Below are 26,263 nucleotides of genomic sequence, written 5' to 3'. Positions count from 1 at the left end.
CCAACACCCATTGAGAGGCAAATGGGAGTTTGCCACCATGGAAGATTTGAATAGAAATAAGCGATTTTTAGTAAAGATCCAGAGATGGCACCTGTATTTCCCGTCTCGGAACAGACTTAACGAAGCCCTTTTTTATGTACGTCTGCCTCCCCGGACGGCCCTCATCCCCCAAAAAAGACAGGGAGTGAGTTTCTAGCGCCCAGTTTTCCCCCGTGACAAGCACCATGCCACGGTGCACGTGGCAACAGCATTTTAAATTAGCTGGCTGCATATGATAGTCAAGTTGACATCTGAAACGCTGCTGGAATGGACAATTTAAGGACTGGATGATGAATATAATCCATAAGGCACCAATGAATGCATTTAATTAATGAATCAAATCAATTCACGTAGACTGTCATGGGCTGAACTGTGTCCCCCCCACCCAAATGTATGTGTCGGAAGTCTGAACTTCCCCAGTATCTCGGAAGGTGACTGTATTTGGAGATAGGACGTTTAAGGAGGTAATGAAGGTAAAATCTGGTCAAATGGGTGGGGTCCCAATCTAGTGTGACTGGTGTCCTTATAAGAGGAGATCAGGACACACAGTCTGGAAAGGAAGCCCACATGAGCACAGAGGGAGAAGACGGGCGTCTCCAAGCCGAAGAGCGAGACCTCAGGAGGAACCAGTCTTGCTGACATCTTGATCTTGGACTCCCGGCCTCCGGAGCTGTGAGACATACGTTTCTGCTGTTTAAGCCACTCAGTCTGTGCTATTCCGTTATGGCCGCCCTCACAGACAAGTATAGATACTAAGGCCAGAGATATGACCTTGCACACGGTCATTGTGGGAAAGACCCAGAAGGGTGAACGTGAAGTGGCAGAAAGAGTGCTAAGGACAGGAATCGGGAACCCACAGAGCCACTTCTGGCTCGAGCCTGATCTCTTTCTTGATCAAGCCCAGTTTTACTTCACGTCTGCTTCCTCCTTTCTCCTTTTTAATGTTTATTTATTTTTGAGAGAGAGAGAGACAGAGACAGAGACAGAGAGACAGCAGGGAAGGGGCAGAGAAAGAAGGAGACACAGAATCCCAAGCAGGCTTAGTGCTGTCAGCACAGAGCCCAGCACGGGGCTCGAACTCACGAACTGTGAGATCATGACCTGAGCTGCAATCAAGTTGGACGCTTGATGGACTGAGCCACCCAGACGTGCCTCTCTGTTCCTTTTAAGATACAAGGGTAGATCTCAGGAGCACCCAGTTTCAGATGCTACTATGTAGTGAACTAGGTGCTGTTTTCTCAGATATGACAGAAACGACAGTGAAGTGTGCGTTTTTCCCTCACTACGTTCAGCCATGAAAGGAGGCTCCTCAAGGCTGGAGGCTTCCCAGCTGCTTCTTGAACCTTTCCCCCAGCATCAGCCAACATCGCTCCAACCAGAAGATCCTCTTTCGGCAAGCGTCCTACCCCAGAGGGGATCCCCGTGCGACTCAGCTCTGCTGGGCCACCCCAGCACCCGGGGGACATCAATTTGGAGGCAGTAGGTTGAAGTCACGTGAAGAAGTGACAAGAACGAGCAGAAAAACGTCTCCGCACCTTGTGTGAATGTTAGCGTGTGCCAGCCAGAAAAGACGCGCTTATTCTGAGCAAAGACCTTAATGAGCCCTACAAACAGAAATTACTACAATGGGACAATAGGTATCTTAATTCATTCTTTTCTCCAGCAATCTTAGCACTAACGATTACAAAATCTTCCACAGCAGCAAGGTTAAGACAAAGACACAATCACACACCCACAGTACAATCTCTGTAGACACACACTGGACTGTCTGTCCAGCAGCATTTGTTTTTCTAGAAACTGCCTATCCACACAGGTGGGAACAGTCCTGTTCATACTACATGACCCAAACCCCAGATACACTGTGGACTGTTGGTTGTGGTTTGGGGTTGGTTTTGTTTTGTAGCACAAAGGTCCAGCCCCCACCCTCCCCTACAATCCATGAGAGCCTCCCGGGTCCTTAGCCAAAGCCCCATTTCTCTGAAGCTGCCTCTGATGAGTTTCCCTTACTGGCCATAAAAAGAGTTCAAATTAGTAAAACCATATTTCAAAGACCAACAGAAAAGCAGTAACTTAAAAAAAAAATAACAAAAACCTAAGGAAGTGTTTTTAAGGTTTATCAATGTCGCTTGCTTAGAGCCTTTGCAACCCCCTAGTAGAAAGGATCATTGAACAGGAAAAACTCCTGACCATTTATTCGACGTTACAAAGTTTAGGATGAGGATACATCCCGAGAGTGTGGCTGCCACGTTTTTCCCGCCACGTAAGCCCTGACCACTGACAGGATCACGGAGCTGAACGGGACTTAGAACTCTTGCTTACCAAGGCAACTGCCTCCTCCCAACTGTGGGCTTCTCCTCACAAGGTGCTCTCTCTTTAATTCTTTCAACCAGCATCTGGGGACCCCTGTATTTTGTGACCCTCTTGCTGGGGGTCAGAAGCAAACAGGAGAAAAAGCCATATATGCCCTCAAGGAGAGTTCTTCCTAATGAAGGACACAAGTCATTGCTGCGAGGCCAATTGATAGAACCAGTCATGCCATCCAACAACACACTTCACCTGCAGATAAAGAAACTTAAAGGTCTAAGTGGGTAGATGACAGTGTGGGCCAAACGTATGGACAAACTCATGGTGAAGTAGTTTAGTAGGGTGATCAACGGGATTCGTTGGGGAACAGCTAACAGAAGCGATCACATCAAAGCAAAGGATGACATCGGAGCATAAAGGTGCAGAGAACCTAGTCCTGGGTACCAATCTAGAACCTTCCTTACCATAGCACTTCACGTTCATCTGTAAGTCCGCACTTGAGAGCATTCTGACATTCGAGGCATGCATTATTAAAAATGAGCTTCCTGGGTAGTAAACTAACATTTGAAGAGTTCACAAAACCGCAAACACTAGACTATGGAGGAAAGAGATAATGACACTTGTCACAAGATATTAAGAAGACACGGCAATAAAAGGAATCTGTTCACAGAGAGAATGATTCTAAATACAAAATGGTCAGATTGATACTTAGAAGTGTGGCTATTAATAGAAATAATATTAGAGAGGTTTCATTATGTAAATGGCTTATATGGCTGCCAGAAATGTACCGGGTAGTAATTTGCATTTTTTTTTTTTTTTTTTTTTTGCTGTAACAGAAATTTCAAGGATTTCTTTCGCTGAATTACGAGGGACCCTTTCGCCGGTATGCCACAGCTTGTGTAACCACAGTAAAAAAGACCACCTGTGCTCTTAGTTGCTCTTAGATAATAATACATGCTCTTAGAAACGAATAATAATTAGGTAGTTTTATGTGCCAGGCACTGTGCTGACTGCTCTATGGGCAGCAATCCTATGAGACACAATGATTCTCCCCATTGTACCTTTCAAAGAGAGGAGGCTTGCAGCAACCTGTCCAGAGTGTCGCAATTAGCAAGTGATGGATGTTGGATCTGAACTTTGTCTCTCTGACCCCAAGCCCGTGACTCCTCACACTGCCATGGACAGCAATGGTCCAAGATCTGGCAGCGTCGTGAGCATAGTGTTTCATACAGAGACCTTCGAGGTAGAAATAGGTCTAGAAAGGTGGGCACTTCCGATCACCCCTGGTCACAAATCTCAGTATCTGCTCCCACTCAACAGCACCCATATTTGCCACCTGAGACCCCTGGATATTGGTGCCGCATTCTGGGCAGCTCCTGCTATGGCACAGACCACAGGTGTCACAGGTCCAAAGCTAAATCCTCCCAGTTCCCCCCCTCCCCCCACCGCCGTCTGCTCCACACAGGCTCCGGAGCTACATGCTTCTCCCCACCACCTCTCGTTGAGATCCTTGGCTTTCATGATCCCCATTTCTGCGGGATTCTCCCTTCTTAATTTCTCAGTCATTCAACTCGGTGACCTGAAATCCCAAGGTGATGGTAAAACGCTCATCTTAGCCACAAAACTTCATTAGAAGGGCTAATCAATAACAGTTTTGTTTCAGATACATCTATTTACCCCCCGTACACACCCTTTGAGGAATTTTTCAATTTGCCATAAAATAACTAAAAATCGAGCATCAGAAGGAAAGAGGAAGGGAAGTTCAAAAATAACCGGTTCATGCTTGAAAATCGAGTGTGAGTTTAATGACAGGCACGGCTGGTTTAGAATCCTCGTTCTTACTCTTCTTAGCCTTTGTCTTGCATCGTCTATAAATCAAAAGCAACAGTGTTCATCTCCTGGGTGTGATGAGGTTTAAATGGGAGGTCATAAGCAATGCTCCTAACGGGGGGTCCGGCACAAGGTAAAGTTCCTTTCTCTTCTACCCTTTGGTCGACGAGGAGGGGACTATGGGCCCTGCCTCCCCGCGTAACCGCCTGCCACTGGCCCGTGTTCCACAGGCTGGAGACACTCTTCCTGGGGCAGCGAGAGAGGCACTGAGTCAGTCTCATCACCTCTTAGGGGTGACACTGCAAAGTCTGCTCATCCGTCGAAACCTCCCCACAGAGCCGTAAATGAGGAGTTCCTGTGGCAATATGCACGAGAGCCTGATAAATTAAGATAGGAGGTAAGCACGAGGTAACTCTAGTATTTCCTGGAGATTGGTGGGCAGAAGGGAGACGGGAAGTCCTTGCTCTCCAGAGTTCTGATCTGAATGCCTAGAGGCAAGAGTCTTGTCAACGACCCGGAACCACGGAGCCACTGAACTTTCTCGGGGTCGTGCTACCAAGCAGAGCAAGACTCCATAATGAAGCCCAGGGATGAGGGGTGGGGAGGCGGCAAGGGTCCCGCAGGTGGAGGGGGCCCTCACTGCTGCTGCATCCACAGAGCTCCAAAAGGCAGGAGGGGCTTTAAGGAAAAAGACAAAAAAACTAGAGTTGCCATGTCAACACTAGAGTTTCACAAACAGCGACCTGGACAGAAACTAGAAAATGTAAAATTGCTCAACAGTCTAACAATCTGAAGGTCAAAGAAAAGCGCGTTTTTCAAAAAGTGGGAAACAGATGAGGAATGTAAATACATTAAGTACTCATGTTTATTCTTTATTTTATTTTTATGATTTTTATTTTTTTAATAAAACGTATCGTCAAGTTGGCTAACATACGGTGTATATACTGTGTGCTCTGGGTTTTGGGGGTAGATTCCCGTGGTTCCTCGCTTACCTACAACCCCCAGTGCTCATCCCAACAAGTGCCCTCCTCAGTGCCCATCACCCTTTCTCCCCCTCCCCTACCCCTCCCCCATCAACTCTTAGTTTGTTCTCTGTATTTTAGAGTCTCTTATGGTTTGCCTGAATCTCTCATTGATATATAATCATAAAGAAACTTTCAAGAGGCACGTATAACCCGCTAACTTGACTACTTCATAAGATTTTCTCGTTTGACAGATTCCGAGATCTAAGGCACGGCCATAAGTCTTTTCCAAACAAGGAGGACTACAGTAATTAGTCAATTAATTAATTCGACACACAAACCAGCCATTGACAAGCCTGGAGAAATCCCTCCCCACGTCGTCTTTGTTTCTTTTCAAGGTTTGGAGGGGAAAACCGTTGAAACAAACATGACCAACTACCCACACAATTCTTCATTTTAATGTTTTCTCCCCAAGCACCCACAAATCCAGGTCACGCCAGTTTGCTTCCAGTTCTGGCCCAAGTTCAAATCTCTTACCTGACGCCCACCACCTGGAGCCCTGGAGGAGCCACCACTGCCTATGTGTGTTCGCCAACAAGATGTTGCTACACACCCCTCCCGGAGAGGCACCTGCCACGCTCAGTGTGTAATGTGGCTTCCGGGGCAAGGCAGACGTGTCCGAAAAGACAAACATCCCAAGCTGCCCGTGGCAGGGAGGGGGGTTAGAGCAAATATGTCTGAGCAACTTCAAGTGACTATAGACCTAAGACCTGAAGCTAATTAAAGGAAATCCGAGCAAAGACGGTGACAGCTCAAGGCAGGAGTGTGAGGCTCGTGTCATTTGGTAAAGAGAACCCAAGAAGAAATCTCCTAAGGGCAGGACATTAACACCTGCACCTTACTTCCTTTGCAGACTTACACGTTTCTGTTAGAAACACGTCTCTACACTCCAGAGGGATTTTATAAGGTGTTGACCTGCTACTAATTACAGCAATGCCTACACCACAGCTAACGAAACAGCTCCTCGCTCTACTCGTTTGATTCTGATCACACGCAGGGATGTTCTTCCCTCCAACTGAACGGACCTGTTTGCCGTCTGCCTTCTTTACCTTCGATCCTCACAGGCAATCACCTCTAGCTTGAAATGCCCTTTTGCCTTCACATCACACGATCATGACACTTGCCTTCCTACAAAACACCGTTGAAACCACTCTCTCGTTTAATCCCATCTAAACTAACCCGGACTCGTTCTGGCATCCGCGCCAGACTTCGCACTTCGCACTAACAAAGATTGCTCTTAGTGGAAAAGTTAATCCTGCACACGTCACTACACCTGTAACTCGGCCCAAGTCATTTCTCCTTCCTGGGCCTCAGTTCTGTCATCCGTAGAGCGTAGATAATAATGATCCCCAATCTCTTAGAGTTGTGAGAATCAGACGTTTGTTTTTCATCGCTGTGTTATGTTTGCAGACACACACATTTAGTGCGTATAAAGTGCTTCTTCGCCCAGTACTTGGGTACACAGTAAGCACTCAGAAAATGTCTAATGCTTGCATTCGCACGCTATTATTACTGTCTTGTGCTTACAGCCGCACTGGTCCGATAAACTCTCGGGAGAAGGAACTATTCTCACACGCTGCCCAGAAATTGAGGATGTGACCAAGTTCAGTGTTAGCTAAACAACAACATAGCAACCTGGCAAGGATTCCCGGCTCTTCACATTCAACCTACTCCGCTGACTACAAAAGTGCACCCGCACGTTGTGAGCGCAGGCAAAAACAAACACAATCGTGTCTGATTCTCGAAGCGCGACAGTTCGCAAAGAATTTCAGCGGGCCTTCGGCATGAGGAAGGTAATCTCCCGAGGCCCATGAGCACCTCCAGAAGCATCCTGAAGGGACAAATGAAGGCGAGGTGAGAATGTGAGGGGTGAGGAGGCAAGGAGGCCAGCACAGCTTCAACTGCAAAGCCTCCTGTGCTAAGAGAAGGGTGAGGAGCACAGGCCACGCAAAGGGAAACAGGGCTCCTTGGGAGATGTGGTGCAAGTCAGTTGCCCAGGGCTCAACCCTAACCTCAAGCAGCGCTCAGTTCCTCCAGTAAAAGTCACTTGCCCATGGACACAGATGCACATCTGAATTTACACCAGGGCTATTTCCCCCGTGCGTGCCAGACCCCCATTTACATACCTGCCCCCTTCCACCTGTTGTGTGTCTATTCTTATCCTTCTCGTTTCCCATGTAAATCTGATGTCGCTTAATCCTCAGACACAGAATGGCACTGGTGAACGGGAGCTCCAAGGATGATCCAGACTACTGCCCTCCTCTCGCAGAGGAGGGAACTGTTCCAGAAAGGTTAGTAACTTTCCAAAGGTCACAAAATTTGTGGTATGGCAAAAACTGAAACCTAGATGGTGACCACGCCCTCTTCCCGAAGCAAGCGCGTTTCTAACTCTACACCATTCCATCTGCTTCCTTCTCCCCCTTCCGGGCCCTCTACTGTGCCTAAGTCACCTAGATGAGTTTTGTTGTCAAACAGGCCATTGGAACAGGCCTCCTTTTTCAGGTAGGACAAAACATATTTGGCTATTTTGCGCTCTGTGGTCACTCTGCTCTGCATCATGCATGGGGACCTTCTGTCTACACCGACTGTCATTCACCCTTAACGGTCTATGACATCACACCTCCTTACGATATTTGACTCAGAAAAAATTTAAATGGTTCATGAATATCATTAATTAATTTAAAACCATTTTAGAGGCAAATACTTCATTCTTGTCTTTAAAGAAAAAAACGGGCTTTGTTTAATTGGAGTCTCTTCTTCCCAGGTCACGGCAGGTCACTTTCAGTAGGAAAGGTCATCATAGCTTGAACACCAGGTACATTTAAAACAAATAATCGGGGCGCCTGGGTGGCGCAGTCGGTTAAGCGTCCGACTTCAGCCAGGTCACGATCTCGCGGTCCGTGAGTTTGAGCCCCGCGTCGGGCTCTGGGCTGATGGCTCAGAGCCTGGAGCCTGTTTCCGATTCTGTGTCTCCCTCTCTCTCTGCCCCTCCCCCGTTCATGCTCTGTCTCTCTCTGTCCCCAAAATAAATAAACGTTGAAAAAAAAATTTAAAAAAAAAAAAAAAAAAAAAAACAACAAATAATCCAAACCAAATTAGCTTTTATGCCTAACAATAGACTGGGAATCATAAAACAACTCTTTGGGAGAGGAGGAAAGAAATTAATTTTCTGCACTAGGAATCAACAGCTGTTTGTCAAATCAAAGTCACCCGTAACAAGTGACTCCTTAGCAAGGAAAATTATTTACCTTCAAATAACCATGTCAAGCTAGGGGGGAAAAAAAAAACGTTTCACAAAATAGCCACTAAATTCCTTCTTCTTTACGTGGCACAGGGAGAAGGTCAGAAGCTATGCAGTTCTACTGTACTATATTCCTAAGAAACTCTGATATACCGTCCACTGCTCCAGGCAGACAGCAAGTTGGGGGGAAGGGAGATTCCCAGGAATACGTGAATCATAACTGTTAGTCATCGCTTCGGGAAATTTAGGACATAATCACTATCAGTTAAACATATTATTTATTTGCTAAATGTCCAAGATACAAATTTCCTTGGAAACAACTGGTATGATACCAGAGGCTCTACGTAGACCGTTAATGTTCCTGTTTTGTGAGCTGGCACATTTGGGGGGAATTTCACAAGTAACATGAAGGAGAAGTGAATTTATGTAATTACCATATGGACAGGCATGGTTTCTACATATGCTTAATCAGGGGCGGATCCAATGTGTGGGGTCTGAAGCTTATAAAGTTAGGCAAGCAACGGGAGAGAGTATTGGTGGGGTGAGTATCTTTAAGAAAGAGTTCACAAGGGGCGCCTGGGTGGCTCGGTCGGTTAAGCGTCCGACTTCGGCTCAGGTCATGATCTCACGGTCCGTGAGTTCGAGCCCCACGTCGGGCTCTGGGCTGACGGCTCAGAGCCTGGAGCCTGTTTCAGATTCTGTGTCTCCCTCTCTCTCTCTGCCCCTCCCCTGTTCATGCTCTGTCTCTCTCTGTCTCAAAAATAAATAAACGTTAAAAAAAAAAAAAAGAAAAAAAAGAAAGAGTTCACAAAAATTACCAACCTAGAATTCAACCCCAGGCCCTAGGAAGGGCCTGTGCAGGCTGAAGCGTCGCTAGCTCTGAGACAAGCGTGGCTGGTCCGTGACACAATCAGGCGCAGGCACACATCACGAGGGTGGGGCCACTGCCAATGGCCGACATCTACGTAATTCCCTACAGTCCTCGGACACTATACTGAATACCTATGTGCACATTTTTGCTGAGCTCAAGTAGGTAAACAGAAAGGTTTGCACATGATGGTTTAGATGAGCTATTAAACGAATCTCAGTATGTGGCTTTACTACCTTGTCAGGAAAACCTCCTGTCCCACAGTAATTTCTTAAGCACCGATGCCTCATCTGTGGAAACCCATCGAAGGGTTCCTAAGAGAGGGTCTCAGGTCAGCATCGCAGTGCAACTAACCTCAGCGGTTCTACTTCAGTGTGGCCGAGGTGGGGAAGGACAGCGTGGAGCGGTCCAGCACAGCGCCCCTGAACTGAATGGCCTTAGGTCTGGGTTCAGTCAGAGCCGGGGAAAGGGCCTTCTGCAACATGACGTTCTGCCTCGCCCCACACCAGGTCTCCAGTGCAGGGAGAGCACCCCAGTACCTCTTAATTATGGCCAGACAAAATGAGAAGGGAGAGGACTCTCTGAGCACCTCAACACTGAATCAATCCATGGAACCTTTCACGAGAAGAAAAAGATGTACCATGACAGAAGATTCGAGAATCACAGGCTTCTGGGATCTGAAGCACATTTCTACCTTAGCACAGCAGAAAGTCATTACTGTTCCATTAACTTTCAGGAAGCAGATTAGACCTTTCTGGGCTTTCTTGCTGAAGGCTCTTGGAGCCCCAGGGTGCCAGGGAAGTGTGGCTTAGCCCAAGAGCAGCAATCCCCAGAATAGAAAACTGAAAATAACACGCTCACTCTGACACGCCAACCCACTACTTTTAATTGTGGCTCATTAAAGATGTAAATAGAAGAAGACTTATGTTCACCTCTACTACAATTTCACTGCTGCAGTAAAATTACAACGCTTCTGTTTCTATGCAGAAAGGAATACTTCTGCTTTGTGCAACATCTCCACAAGCAGAGGGCTGTGATTCACCCATTTTCCAACAGCAGTCATCACATGTTTCGGCTGGCTGTTGGACAGAGGCAAGGAGACGGGAGTGATTGACTTAAAAATCAGCAAAAAGAAGAATAAAAGACAAGTCAGTCTACAGATGGTAGCTGGCAAATTCCGAATTCTTCCTAGGAGGCGTTACAGACACGCAAGCCTGCCTGTCGAAATTCTGCAGAGAATTCAGGCTGAAGAGGGGCAACACCCGAGTAAGGGGGAATCAATTCCAAAGAGGAATGCCTCTGAGGCATCTAATTTTTGTTTTACCAACGTTATTTTCTCCCACTGCTCATGAAAAATTTTTCTACGTCTTCTATTTACTCCTACTCCTTGTTTTCAACTGAAGTATGATCAACATACAATGTTGTATCCATTTCAGGTGGATGACATGTTGATTCGACGGTTCTATACATCACTCAGGGCTCACCATGACGAGTGTGGTCACCATCTGTCACCACACAACGTGATTACGATAGTATTGGCTACATCCCCTATGCTGCACTTTTCAATCTCCGTGACTTACTTATTTTATAACTGAAAGCTTGTTGCTTACTCATATTCTTATAGGACCTAGCTTCCTATATTAGAATGAGAATTATATCTTAATGATAATTATGAATCCAACAAGGCATTAAAAGTGAATGCATGAGACAAGTTTATTTGAAACACTGTTAAAAATAAATTAAGGGCCAGACACAAAAAGACACATATTGTGTAATTCCAGGTGTATGTGGGAGCTAAGATAGGCAAACTTGTCAAGGTAGAAAGTAAAGTGGAGGTGACTAGGAGCTGAGGAGAGAAAGGAACGGGGAGTTGGTGTTTAATAGGCTCAGTCAGTTAAGCATCCGACTTCGGCCGAGGCCATGATCTTGCGGTTCATGGGTTCGAGCCCCGCGTCTGGCTCTGTGCTGACAGCTCAGAGCCTGAAGCCTGTTTCAGATTCTGTGTGTGTGTGTGTGTGTGTGTGTGTGTGTGTGTGTGTGTGTCTGCCCCTCCCCTGCTGTCACTCTTTCTCCATCTCAAAAATAAACATTAAAAAAAAATTTTTTTAAGCAATTAAAAATATATAATTAAAAATCAAATTAAGGACACTTTGAAAGTGGGGTGTTAGGGTGGCTAGGTCTCTGAGACAGAGCACCGTTAGCTCGCTGCCTCTCCCAAGTGGATGAAGGCATTGCCAGGCAATCCCCATGGGGATGCTCACCAGGAAAACAGAGAAAACCCTGTCCATTCCTGCAAAGTGGGCACAGCAGCAGGTGAGCTAACTCCTGATCTTTGGTACCAGTATTAGGCGTCAAGTGTTTACAAGTCCTGATTCAAACGCATTAAGCACATCTGATGTTTTGGAGAATCTTACTGAAGATTAATTTCATGGAGCAGATAACCACTCCAAACCTTGTCAAGCTGGGTTTTGGATTTGGGCTGCATTTACATAATGTGTGCCTGTAGGTTCACGGACCATGACCTTTGATTGTTGGACTTAAACTTCCCCTTTCAGTAAATGTCACTGCAAATTCCCGGCAGCATTTGAAAGCACATGCTGTCTGCCTGTAGCTGAGTGTTTTCTAGTATAATAAATTTGGTGCCAATCAAATGGAAGAAGCAAAGTGCTTCCCTTAAATATCCAGGGTGCTTGCAACATACTCACCCCCAGACTCTGTTTTACTGTGAAGGGTGACTTCACTCTGCGTGGTACCCAACACAGGATGCCGGGCTCTTCCAAGTGGATAATTTGATGGGCTCCTAGAAATGGCCACCTGCCAGCCACATCATTTAGAAGGATACTGAAGAAGCTGAAAATAATTTCTTTCCCATCAACTTCTACCAAGTAGATTAGGTCCTTGTGGGCTTTCGTTTCTCTGAAATCAACAGTGTGCTAGCAAAGTGGCCTTAAACCAGTGGCGGGGGGGGGGGGGGGGGAGCGTCGAGCGGATTGGAAATCAGAAGTGGTTTGACAGGCAGGAGTGAAGACAGAGTACAGGCAAGTATCAGGGTGTCCAGGATTCAAATCCCAGCTTTGGTTCCTGCAAGCTGTGTGACCGTCTTCAGCACCAATAACTCATCCACCATGATAACGTATAATTTAAATGTAAAAGTCATACTCATTATCTTTAAGATATTTTGTGAGGATCAGAGGAGAAGAAACACGTACAGGCACAAAGGAAATAGTTTATAAACTCTCTCTTCTTAGCTTCCTCTTTAAAAGGGAAAATGTACCAGAAGGGCCTCCTAAGTTTTGTTGAGGAAGCTTTTAAAATAGACTCTGGGGCACCTGGGTGGCTCAGCTGGTTAAGCGGCCGACTTCGACTCAGGTCGTGATCTCGAGGTTCGGGAGTTCGAGCCCCTCGTCGGACTCTGCTGACAGTTCAGAGCCTGGAGCCTGCTTGGGATTCCTGTGTCTCCCTCTCTCTCTGCCCTTCCCCGGTTGGTGTTCTGTCTCTCAAAAAAAATGAATAACGGTAAAAAACAAATAAATAAAATAGACTCCACCAGTGTTTATGGGGTCTCCACCACGCTGAAGGTCAGCGACACTCCTTGAGGGAACATGCGGCGGTGTGAGACCTGTCTTTAACTACGGGGAACTTTGAGGCTATCAGAGCAGGTGAGTAAATCGGTGCCAAGTCTGATCATGACCTTCTCCTGTTCCACAACCTTCAAAGAATGGCTCTCCACCACTTAAGATCAAATTCCAACCCTGAGTATGGGATTAAACCCACTGTTTTCACCTGTAAAATGGGGCTGTGTTGCAGGGAGTTGTAAAGCACACTCACGGAATCTGCTGTAAGGCAGCTGCTCCATTAAGAGTTCACACTAATCATTATTATTACCGTCTTGATTCAAGCAGCCCCGCTCCTCCCCAATCTCTCATCGTTCTCTCTCACCCACCTCACACTGGGCCCGAGCCGGTCCACGACGTGCCCTCTTCCTTCTCCTTGCTTTCGTTCCTCACCCTCCTACCGTTCGGGATCCTAGCCATATTTCAAAGTCTAGCTCCAAACCCCACCGCCACGTCCTCACCACTTTATAGCTGGACCAGCCGTCTCATCCCTTTGCGTTCCCACAGCGTTTTCTCACCCTCCCGGACCGGGCTCTGTCACACACTGCGCCTTCCCTAACAGAGCAAAGACGCATGAATTCAGTTGGGAGGAAGGCACCAAGAATAAAGGCTGGAAAATTTTTATTACAAACTGAGTAGTAGTCTAACTGGATACCATGAAAGGAATAGGACCATAACGGCTAACGTTTTGTGCGTGTGTGTGTGTGTGTGTGTGTGTGTGTGTGTATTTAATGGAAGTGTAGTTGACGTACATTGATATACCAGTTTCAGATACACATATTTCCTGGTGCATCTTCTAAACAGCCAAATGGTCAGGCTTTTTAAATGAATACAAAGCAGGCATCTGGGCAGCTCAGTCGCTTAAACATCCGACCTTGGCTCAGGTCACGATCTCATGGTTCGAGAGTTCGAGCCCCAAGTTGGGCTCTCTGCTGTCGGCAAGGAGCCCACTTCAGATCCTCTGTCTCCCTCTCTCTCTGTCCCTCCCCCACTCTCCCCCCTCAAAAATAAAGAGACATTAAAAAATAAAATAAAAACAAATGAATGCAAGGCTCAGAACAGAAAAATAACAAATTCAGCAAAGGTTCTTCACTGTGCAGAACAGACAAAGATCAACTTCTAGGAGGTGCTGCAAAGTGATACGGTATTTAAGGTTTTGTTAGCCGGTCAATCAGCACATGTTGTTGACTGATCAATTTCTAAATTCGTTATTCCAACAGTGGTTCGACGTTTGTCATAATTTCACGGGCAAGCAAACTGAAGGTCAGGTAGGAATATCATGCAGAAAAAGTGGCAAAGCTTAAACTGAAATTCTCTATCCCGACTTACTGACGCTAACCAAAACATTAATAGGAAAAATATATATGGCATGTATAATATATATTATAAAACAATATACACTATTAAACAGCCTTCCCCTAATGTCAAAATATTGTTTAAAAAGATGGGTAACATGCCTCGCACATTGATCTCCATTAAATACCATTCTGAATTCCTTGCTCACAAGTGCAAATGATGATTTTTTTAGTGGCATTTTTAACATGTGATATTAAAAAACCTCCTCCTCCCTTTGCAAAGGAACTTTTGAGGATGCCAAATTAATTTTGGAGATGACTTTTCATTTTGTTTCAGCCAAGATATTTTTTTCTCCTTTGCAATTTTAACCAAACAGAATTCTTAGAAACGAAAAAATAGTAACAAGTATATTTCTAGAGTAGAATAGCCTTTCAGAATTGAAAATGTTATATCAATCCTTTAATGTTACCCAGTCTTGGCTTTTTCAATCCCCTTCAGGAAAAAATACCACATATTCATATTATGTTGCCAATACTGGATGTGTCATTTCTGTGGATTTCTGATTTGGCCGATATGATTTTTTCATGACATAGAGCAGTAAAAAGCAATTTCTAGTAACTTCACAAATATGGCTCCTGAGGAGCTGAAGTGATTCTACCTGACGTTAGAATTTTCAAATACCAAAGGTCCACTCTACTGGTTTACTTAAAATGGTATGATGCCGAGTCCGGTGACTTTCGTAAAAATCGTTTAACCTAAAACATCAACTTTTTATAATTTTTACAACACCGTAATTAGCACTGAGATGATCTGAAACATTTTAAATCTTACTTGAAGGATTACTTGTCTATTTTTTTTTTTTTTTTAGTAGGTTTCACACCCTGCACGGAGACCAACCCGGAGCTTGACCTCACGACCCCAAGACCCGAGCTGAGATCACGAGTCAGACTTCAACGACTCAGCCACCCAGGCACCCCCTACTTGTATACTTCTAAATGAGTTGTCTCTTTTTACCTTTGGTAAATATTTATTAAGCCATACTGTGCACAGGAATGGATTCACTACTTAGAATACAAGGTTTAAAATAGACCAATCTCCACCCTTGTGGGTCATCCACAGAGATGGCTGCAAAATCAAAGAACTGCCATCCACAGAGCTCACGTAGGAAGAGAGGACATTCCCATCAGGCATCAGTGAATGATGTTCACTGGGTAGAGAAACAGAATTTCAGGCAGAAGAATCAACACGAAAAAGTCATGGCTGCTAAAGCACGCAGTATATTTAGAAAGGCAAGAAGTGTCATGTGGGGAGATGGGAGAGAGGGACGAGATTTCGATGGTGACTTGGTAATGAATTCCCAGGGATCTTGAATGTCATGCAGTTAAGTCACCATTTTATCTTGTAGGGAAAGGGAAGCTAACAAAATCCTTTAAATCTTTCCTTTTCCTTCATCACATTCATTCATTGCGATGGAAAACACCAGAGGAGTATTATTTCTAAAGAAAAGTACCAACCGCTCTAATCCTACAAACATCTTAATTTTTGCTTTCCTTACTTCCAGGCTTTGTTGACAGGCACAGGCACACATTTCATCATGATTTTGTAATCAATGCGAATCGATGCGTAATCGATCATAAACACAAGTTTGAAGTCTGAGTTCGATCCTTAACATGAAAGGAACCATACTTGCGCAGGCTGTCAAGGGTTTTTAGGAATGAGAGTGATTCAACCAGACCCTTATCTTTGGGAAGGAAAGTCTCAAAACAGTAGGATGAATGGAATACAGGAAGAAAGACCTAAGGCAAATGTAGCCTCTGGGCAGTGCCTGCAGCGGTCGGGCAAGGGATGGTAACGACAGCAACAGAACAAGAGCAGAGGAATGGAGAAGAGTGGGAAGACCGTGAAGTAATAAGCAAGAGGTAAAACTCTAGCAGGTGGTCAAGGGCCGAAGCGCTGGAAGAGGAGATGGTGTCCAGCATCAATGACTGGCTGGTCGCTGATCCTGTTTCTTTAAAAACAAGAAACCCATAAAGGGAGACGGGGCAGAGACAGGAGGGGGTGTAGACTCAAGTTGGAGGTACCTATGACACCCAACCAGAGCCATCTGGGAGGAAGTTGGAAGCCAATGGTCTTAAACTCCAGGGAGGAAGAGAGAGCAACGTTAGTCATTAGAGTGGAATGGATAATGAAGCCACGATGTGATGATGCCTTCAGGGAAAGCATGTGCAGTAAGGAACTCTGATGAGTTTCTTTTCAGTTTTCACGCCAACCGTGTGCAAATGTGGCAGTTTAATCCTAATTTCTTTTGATGCACCGCAAACACCTCCTTTCAAAGCTTTCAAACTGTCACCAAGGAAGGGTACCTTCCAAGTTAATCACCATCTGTTTTGATGATGCCTATTATAAGGCAATTCACTGCATTTCCTGAACTGGTGTGGTTTCACTCAGTTATACAAAACCACATCGCTTCTCTGAAGGACTGGTACAATGAGCCCATGATAGTTATCAGCAAGAAGAGAGGGTTATAACACATCACCCGGAAGGCATGCTTAGTACTGCTTTACAGAGAACATCAGCTTGGGTGCATGACGGCTGTCTAACTTTTCTAGGCTACAAAGCCTTTAAAGAGCTTTCCAGTGATGGTCTTCAGGGAGGGTACTGGACTGACTGTTCCCTATTTACATCTGCCTTGCAAACGCAGCGCCGATGATTGAGGAAGCCATTTGGAAAATCTGCAGTTCTCGAGAATGCCTCGTGGTAAACAACACAAGTGATGCAGTCAAACGTTCTTTTAGAACCAGCGCTCCTCTTTCCCAACCACGGATGACTACTCATCAGGAAAAATTCCACGCACTGTTAAGGACCTCCAAAATAGCAATGCCTTTGGTAGTTCACTAAAATTGTATGCCTTATAATTTCTTTAATTTTGCCCCTCGTCATTCCTCCACTTTAAAACCTTTAATGAAGTCTCAAGACACTGATGTCAACACCTGTATGTTTCTCTCCCGTGACCGACGGCCTGTGCACCTGGCTCCTGCATCACAGAGGCAGGCTTCACCCCCACTGAACCGGAAGAGGCTACAGAGAGGACATCTAGGCAGATTTCGACCAAGCACGTGAGCCAAAGCCTCTTTTGCTCTCAGCATTGCTTCGGAAACCTGGGCTCTCTTTTCTCCCCTTAGCTGAAAATGAGGAGAAAACCCCATTCCCAACCCATTCTGTTATACCTTCTTGCTCTCCAAACCCCCCATCGGCAAAATTATTCGGACACGTGGGAGAAAACGCTTCCTGTCACTGCGCCTGAATGTGCCTTGCAACACAAACGTAATTCAAGACAGGCACAACTTCTCTTAAGTAACACTGTGTGTGACTGAGCAAGAGTGAAAACATACAAAAAGTTGCAAAAAAAAAAAAAAAAAAAAGGTTTGGGGCACCTGGGTGGCTCAGTCGGTTGAGCGTCCGACTCTTGATCTCGGCTCAGGTCACGATCTCACGGTTTGTGAGTTCAAGCCTCACGTCAGGCTCTGCGCTGACAGCGTGGAGCCTTCTTGGGATTCTTCTCTCCCTCCCTCTCTACACCCCCTCTCAAAATAAGTAAATAAACCTTAAAACATATTAGAGAAAATGTTAAAAAAAAATGTTTAATGGTAGTGGTTGTGTTAAATTTTTTTTAATGTTTTATTTATTTTTGAGATAGAGAGAGACAGCATGAGCAGGGAATGGGCAGAGACAGAGGGAGACACAGAATCGGAAGCAGGCTCCAGGCTCCGAGCTGTCAGCACAGAGCCTGATGTGGGGCTCGAACTCGTCAATTGCGAGATCATGACCTGAGACGAAGTCGGACGCTCAACCCACTGAGCCACCCAGGCGCTCCCGTAGTGATTGTGTTCACAGCTGGTACATTTCCCGATTAGCCCACTGGTTCCCTTACGGGCTGGCTGGGCTTCCAAGAGCTCTTTGGTTGGGTTTCTGTCAGATCTCGTCCCAGGGCCGGACCCACCAGCAAGGGCATCAGGAGTTGCACTAGAAGCCGATCTCCTCTGCCAGGCTCGCCCTTGCTGGAGCAAGCAGAGGAGGGAAGGAGGGGGCCCGTGTCACCACGCGGTCTGTTGTCATCAGATTCAAATTCTGAATCTGCTGCTGGCACCGGGGCTGCTTTGATGTCTGTCCACTGCAGCTTAGCTTTATTGCTTTCAGCAATGGGATCGCTCTCCTGCCACCAAAGTGGACAACCTCCGAGCCCTAACAGCTGAAAGAAATAGCATTCAAAACATACTGCCAAGGGCAGCAGGCGTGGCCTTGGGATCCGAGGATAAAGCAATCAAGGTCAGCCCAGTGCTGCTCCCACCTCAGCTCTGTCTCCTGCCTTGACACTCCAGTCCCTGTCCCCAGAGTTGACGTTACTGCTGGGCTGCACGTGGGCAGGGGCTGCTCCATGAATAGGGACAGGCAGGGTCACTGCGTGAAGAGGAGATATAAAAAGAAGGCTTCCGGAAGAGCCTCCGACCTAGGGGACTACACATTTAGCCAAAACGAGGTTTCTAAGGGTTCAGAGAATATGCAGACTTCACATCCCAAAAAGGCTAGGGCGACTGAAGAGCGAGTGCAACCATCACAGCAGGATGCTGTTTAGATCAGCAAGCAAATATGTCCTGGGTATCTGTGATGCGCTCAGATCTAGACCCTATACGCGCGTGAGGAGGTAGGCACAGGGGAGGATGAAGAGGTAAGCTCAGGCAGTTTTCACAAACCTCTGTGCGCTCAAGAGTTGTCTGCGGTGAGTTTCTCGGGCTCGACATCCCCAGAAATTCTGACTCATCGAGCCTGGTGTTGCTGAATCTGCTGCTTTGTATGCCCAGGTGATTCTGCTGCAGGAGGTCCTGGGGCTAGACCACCTTTGAGGAACTGTGGGCTCGGATGTGATCCCTGCCCTCCAGCAGCCTGCAACCCAGATGGGGTGGCAGCAAACACCCACAAAGCAATAGGTAGCCATACATATTTTTTTTTTTAATTTTTTTTTTCAACGTTTATTTATTTTTGGGACAGAGAGAGACAGAGCATGAACGGGCGAGGGGCAGAGAGAGAGGGAGACACAGAATCGGAAACAGGCTCCAGGCTCTGAGCCATCAGCCCAGAGCCCGACGCGGGGCTCGAACTCACGGACCGTGAGATCGTGACCTGGTTGAAGTCGGACGCTTAACCGACTGCGCCACCCAGGCGCCCCAATATTTTTTTTTTTTTTTTTTATGGTGCAAGTTCTAAATGTTATAGGAGCTCATAGAGGCCAGAGCATTCTAGGAAGGCTTTGTGAATGTGAGCCGGGCTCAGTGGTCGGGCAGGACCTGGAGAGAAAGAGACAGCCCCAGGCAGTCGTCTTAAACAAACTTCCCGACTCAGCGTGACACGGGGACCGTGGCACACAGTCTTAGTGAAGAGAAAGACAGGAGTTAGAAGGCGGCCACCAAGCAGGTAAATAGGCTTTATACGTTGAGTGCAGGGAGGAGACTGTCACCAGGAGAAAGAATCATAACACTGGCGTTTCCAGATAACACTGTGTTCACATTTTCATCCCACCACATTCATGTGGTTTCCTGCACTTCGTAATTTAACATTTGTCAGAGGGGGGAAAAAAATGCTGTTATGAAACCCAAATAATGCACCACTCTGAAGCAGACAGCAGGCTGCTAACAAGAGTGATATGTGAGCATCATTTAAAGTGTCATTCAGAGCTCTGTTCAGAACAGGGATGTTCAGTAAGAAAGAAAAATAATCAATCCTGTTCAGCGTAAGACAAAGTTTGGGGCTTCGTGGGGTTCAGAGACTGGCAGATAACCCGTAAGATAGTGACAGCCAACAGAGAAGGAAGAGGGAGATCCACGACAGAAAAATAAAGGACGATATTACATCATACTATACCGTATTATATCACATTGCATTACATTCATATAACAACGTGCCACATTGTCTTTAATGCCGCAAGACATTACTAACCACAGACGCCGCAAGGCCTCTCTGACCAAAGGGTTGGTTCGCAAGATCGTAGGGAGAAGGAGGGAGAAGGGCCCTCCCTCCACCAAGTGCCTGGCCCCTCTTCTCCACACTGGCCCGTCCAGCGAGCACCACCCCTGCCAAAGATCACTTGCCAAGGGCTCACAACTGATTTGGCTGAGCGAGAACCCAAGGGTCTAATTATTTCATTGATTTCACTAGAGTCAGCTGTGGGATTTTAGAGCTGCAAGAGACCATGAAGGCGTGCACTGGCATTTTTACAGGTGACTCATTCCACGAGGACGAGTAAGTTGTCCAAGGTCACCAAGAGAGATGTGCAGAAGTAGCTTCCGTGTGAGGACCGTGCCCAAGAACTACAACCAACGAGGCTGATCAATTTTCCTTGGAAAAACGACAATATTTTTGTGTCGTTGGGAACTTATCTGTTGTTTGCTAACAGTTTGGAGCATTTGAATTCTACCTCCAGACCAAGGCTGTCATTCAGGGCTCTACGTACGGGTTTTAAAAGGTGCTCAGTAATTATTTACTGAGCAAGACGGAAACTCTCAGCACTTCTCACTTTGCCCATCCCGATACTCCACTACGGGGTAACAAATCTGCCTTCAGAGTGAATCGAGGGTCGCGGGTGTGCTTAATTCCTTATGCTCTCAGCTAAAAGGAATGTCTGGAAGGTGTAGTCTGTTGGTTGTTTGTGTGTACAGTTGTTTGTTTGTTTGTTTGTTTCGGTCTTCTCTAACCACAAATGCATTGTCCTCAGATCCCACTACTCTGCAAATTTCAGAAACACACTGAGTAAATTTAGTTGCTCTCTGGACTCTTCATCAACAGTCTCTCAAACATCCTGTTGCTTGGGTTGTGGAGGAACAGCCATGCCCTTAAAAAAAATGTCCTGAGCCACCGAATAAACGATGGTTGATGACATCTAAAGCTAACGAATGCCAAGTCCTTTGGAAGACTTACCCACAACCATTCGTGTTTCAAGACCATTCATACAGGCTGAAGTCCACTCTTTCTTCCTCATGGCCTGGGGAAGCAGTGCATCAGAGGCCTCAGAATAAACTCTTTCATTTTGCTCCAGTATGCTACAGGAAAAGAAAACAAAACAAGTCAGAATGAAAAATGCCACTTCAAGCAGTTAGTTGATATTCAGGGGGAAATCCCTGACCTCTCTCAGATGTATTCTTTATAACCTCAAACAAGCATGTTCATGATCAGAACGAAGCTATCACACGACTGATCTACATATGGTACCCTGAAATACTAGAGGTGGGAAGGGAGAAGGGGGAAAGAAAACGGAACACCTGTCGGATAGGTAGCGTATTTTGAAAGCTGGGATATAAACCACCGGCAACGTGCTTGCAGAATTTCAAGTTTACTAACTGAAATAAATATATAAAGAAGGATTCCTTACGTTTAATAGTTAGAGATAACTGATGGGCAGTTATCAAGGATAGAAAGGGGAGGAAGTTTCGTGTCAAATCAAAAGTCATCTGATTCTGCCCACTAAAGACTCAGACTCACTGAGACAACATTAACATCTTTAAACACAGGGCGATTAGGACTAAACAACAACAACAAAAAAGAGACAGGGTCAGAAAGAGGAAACTTTCTATTTTACACCGGAAACAGGTAATTTAATCGATGGGTGTTCATGCCGAGTCTCGATACGACTTGATCAAGAACTGCCCCCCACCCAAGCTGGAAAGCGGCATTTACTTTACATGCTAAATATGAAACGAATGGTTAAAATGCGCATGCCTCTCTACCCCTCCTCAGAGGTGCCAACAAAGCATACACATGAGAACCGTGTGTGACAAGGTGGCTTCGGAGAGTCCTCTTCTGCCTTGTGACTTGTAACAGTCACCTGTCACGGGGTTTTGTTCGAGCTCTTCCCATGCTCTAACAAGTCCCCCCCCACTGCTGTTTTTTTTTGACATTGGCCATTTGAGCCTGGAAACGGCCTTCCAAAACCGTCTGCAGCCTTTTCCAGCCCTTTAGGAGCTCCTCCTCATCTGTTTTGCAAACACACAGCAAAACCACCATCCAGTTCTCTCACCAGGATGACTGCAACCCACTTGTGACTCCAAACTCCACGTGTTTGCAAAGGTCCTGCGGCCACTGCCAGGTCACTATCCGATGACCCAGCTGTAAGAGAGCGGATATATACTTTCCTGTCTCACAAGGTGACTGCGTGAATTACCGATTCCTTGAGAGCCTTCTGAAGCCATTGCTTGATAAAATACTCAACGTGTTCGAAAAGACCTTTTGGGGGGAGGGGGTTGTGTCTGTCTGTGGTTAAATTCGTGTAGGCACTCAGAACTTTTGAGGAGGAAGAGAAAGCTGCTCTGGGGTAATGTTTAAACGAGCGAGTTGAGTTGAAGCCCATTATATTTTCAGTCTAGTTGGAAGAGTGACTGCCTGAAAATGGCAAAGTCTTTTTTATTTTCTTGATGCTATCAATACCCACCGAAAGTGGGGTTGTCACGATTTTTATTAGCCTCTAGAGCAGCTTTTTCATGCAATGTAACTCAGCTCCCACTCAAATGTGTAACAGCAACATATTGCTAACAAATCAACACAAGCCAGGAAGTTCAGAGCACGACAAACTGTCTTGAGCTTACCGTGTGGGTAAAAACAGAATTTGAAAGGGAAGAGGAGGATTTAGGCAAGCCCACTGCGAGTTATTGGTATCAATCTTCTTTTACTAAAAATAAATTACTGCCTTTCTTTCATTTGTTACCAGCTCTCCAGCTCGGTGGTTTCGACCTGGAGGGGTCTCTGTCGTCGAGTTCAAGATTCTTCCGCAAAGGAAGCTGCTGGCCCAGGGAGGCCGGGCACACAGCAGGTTCATCTGCGCCTTGACCAGACTCTGGGTGGAATCACTCGTGCCCACTGCTCACTGACTGCCACGTATGGTGTTGGTTCAAAGTTTACCAGAAGCCCTCTTTCTCTCTCTTTCTCTGTGCTGTTTCTGCCTAAAGAAAGACATTCGCTTCTGGATTCTATCTTGGCACCAAGTGGTACTAAAATCATCCAGGAGAGGAAGCACGGCTCCCTCATTAGCTCAGGGCCCTTCCTTGGCTGCCAGAGCCAAGGGGCAAGTCCACACGTCTTGTGGAGGAGGAAGAAAAAGGGAGGGACAAGGACGGATCTCAGTGACACGATTTCCCACTCTTATCTCTGTAGATGTGAAGGAGTTGAAGCGATTCGTTTTGTGATTTACAGTCGACCCTCAATGACACACCGTGCACCAGGTATGAGACCGTTTTCGTCAAAAGGAAACCACCGAACATTCTATCCACTTCCTTTCAAGCGAGAATTTCAACCTACTTCTATCTTCCAGCAAACTCTTCGGGGCAGGGCCGCTAATGCCAATAACCAACAAAACACCACAAAACAACCAACCAACAAAACAGTTTAATCTCCTTTGCATACCCATTCTTGTTGGCCAGTCGAAGCTATAAACAGAGATAAGACCAAAAGTCTAGACAGAAGAAAAGAACACCAGGGGACTACAGCATTCACAGATACGCCTGCATGCTGAAAGTTACCTGGATAAACAAGGATCTCAATCCAGATGATATCCTTGCAGGGTCTGAAATTCGATAAGCATTTTTGTGATAATTTTCTCAACAGCTCTAAGCAGCGACAGCAAAGTATATCAACACGTGTCAGAAACAGTGGCCTAAAAGCAATGAGGATTTTTTTTTCCCCTTTCTTTTCATCGGAGTTTTGCAGCTAACTGGATTTTTCAATTTTTTTTTTTTCAATTTTTTTTTTCAACGTTTATTTATTTTTGGGACAGAGAGAGACAGAGCATGAACGGGGGAGGGGCAGAGAGAGAGGGAGACACAGAATCGGAAACAGGCTCCAGGCTCTGAGCCATCAGCCCAGAGCCCGACGCGGGGCTCGAACTCACGGACCGCGAGATCGTGACCTGGCTGAAGTCGGACGCTTAACCGACTGCGCCACCCAGGCGCCCCTGGATTTTTCAATTTAAGTCACAATCTCCCAGGTAGAATTAGTTACTTATCTCTCATATAAAGGGACACAAGTAACTGTTCTCCATCATTAATTCCCAACTAGAATTCAAGTTGTTTTTACATGTATTTGAGTATCCCACATCAAATGAAATCTCTAAATTGTATCTTATAGGACCTGTTAGGAATATCGCTGTTCTAAAATTCAACAATTAGACTGCATGGGGAAAAAAACTACCAGGTTCGTGGTGGAATACCATGCCAGTGGGGAATGGGTGTTCTGTTCAATATACAGTGACAGGAAAATTAGCTCATTATTTGGAAAGAGTCAGATCCCCATCTTACATGATTCAGAAAACAGATTCCAGATAAATTAAGCAATTAAACATACAAATACATGCTTTCACATACATATGTATATGGGTATTTATTATACAAACATCATTTTATACAATTAAATACAGAAAAATAATTTTATAATCACAAGAGGCCTTGTAGGCCATTGCATAGACGTTGGCTTTTTACTCCGAGTGACAGGAGAACACACTAGAGAATTGTGAATGGAGTAGTCTAATGATCTTCCTTATGTTTAAGGGATCATTCCGTGTGCTGTGAAGAACAGGCCCGAAGGGGACAATGCTGAAAACGGAGCGGCTACTGCAAAAATTCAGGGGAGACACCCAACACGTGGACTGGGGGAGGAGGTAGTGAGAACTGGTGAGATCCTGGATATATTTTGAAAGTCAAGTGGACAAGGGGTATAAGAGCAAGAAAAGAGTTAAGGAGGATAGTTCGAATTTTTGACCAGATCATCTCTAAGAACAGAGGTGCCATTCACCAAACAGAAAAGATCGTGGGAAAAGCAGGTGCTGGGGACTCCATTTTTGCATGTTAGGTTTAAGATGCCTATTAGACATCCTTAGATACCAAGTAGATGGTAGGATACGGAAGTCTAAAATACCCTCCCCTTGAGTATGGACTGGATTGAGTCACTCTCGTCTAGCAAGCAGAGGCTGGCAAAGGCAACAGGTGCCATTTCCAAGATTAGGTGACTACACGACTGGCATCCATCTTGAATGTCCTCACACATTCTCTCCTGGGTCACCCACCAATGCCAGGCTGTGAGGCCAGCCTATGGAGGGGCCCTTGTGGTCTGGTAGCATCTGTACGAATGAGCTTGGAGGCAGATCCCAACCTCACCCCCACCCCATCCTTCAGATGAGGCTGCAGCCTGGGCTAATTAATGGCTTGACTGCAACCTTATGGGGGCCCCAAGCCACAGACACGGATCAAAGATGTGCCTTGGCTCCTACTCACAGAAACTGTGAGATAGTAAGTATTTGTTATTTGAAACGCCCAAGTTGCAGAGTAATTTATAACACAGCAGTAGATAACTAATACAGTCATAATGTGTTAAGACGCTGTTCCACGAATTTTATACAACTTTTTACAGTTGGAGAAACAGTTGCAAGGAAGTTACATCGCCTGCCCAACACCACACATAATGTGACGGAGGTGAGACTCCAACGCGGGCCATCTGACTCCAGAGCTGAAGCTCTCTGTGGATGCATGACCAGACCCCTCCAGGATAACCTTTTCCACCTCGTATGTGCATACCTAAAATATGACTCTCCCTTGCAGGAAGTGTTAACATCATAGAGTTTATATAAACAATGGCCAAGTGCATCTTTACCAAACTTCTTACCCTGTCACGTAGTTCTGTGATTCTATTTTCTTATTTTTAATAAATTTTTTTTCAACGTTTATTTATTTTTTGGGGGACAGAGAGAGACAGAGCATGAACGGGGGAGGGGCAGAGAGAGAGGGAGACACAGAATCGGAAACAGGCTCCAGGCTCTGAGCCATCAGCCCAGAGCCTGACGCGGGGCTTGAACTCACGGACCACAAGATCGTGACCTGGCTGAAGTCGGACGCTTAACCGACTGCGCCACCCAGGCGCCCCTGTGATTCTATTTTCAATCTCCCAAATACCTTAACGATATATACTGAGCCATCAAAGAAGATGGAAAGGTGGCCCCTTGCCATTTGAAGAGTAACCT

General features: G+C 45.9%; 1 protein-coding gene across 14 annotated transcripts in view; it reads right to left on the bottom strand.

Annotated features, from left to right (window-relative positions):
* The window catches only part of ATXN1 (ataxin 1), a 416,282-nt gene that overhangs the window by 285,266 nt on the left and 104,753 nt on the right, over positions 1–26,263 (bottom strand). For all 14 annotated transcript variants that reach the window (XM_086706199.1, XM_086706203.1, XM_086706202.1 and 11 more), the window contains one exon: positions 21,184–21,305. The gene's annotated coding sequence lies outside the window, so the exon portion shown is untranslated. The remainder of the gene's footprint in view (positions 1–21,183; positions 21,306–26,263) is intronic.

The sequence above is a fragment of the Puma concolor genome, chromosome B2, assembly GCF_028749965.1.
Source record: "Puma concolor isolate L17-30 chromosome B2, mPumCon1.1.hap2, whole genome shotgun sequence".
Lineage (NCBI taxonomy): Eukaryota > Metazoa > Chordata > Mammalia > Carnivora > Felidae > Puma > Puma concolor.
Note: the sequence above shows the minus strand (reverse complement) of the source record. Positions and strands in the feature narration are given on the sequence as shown.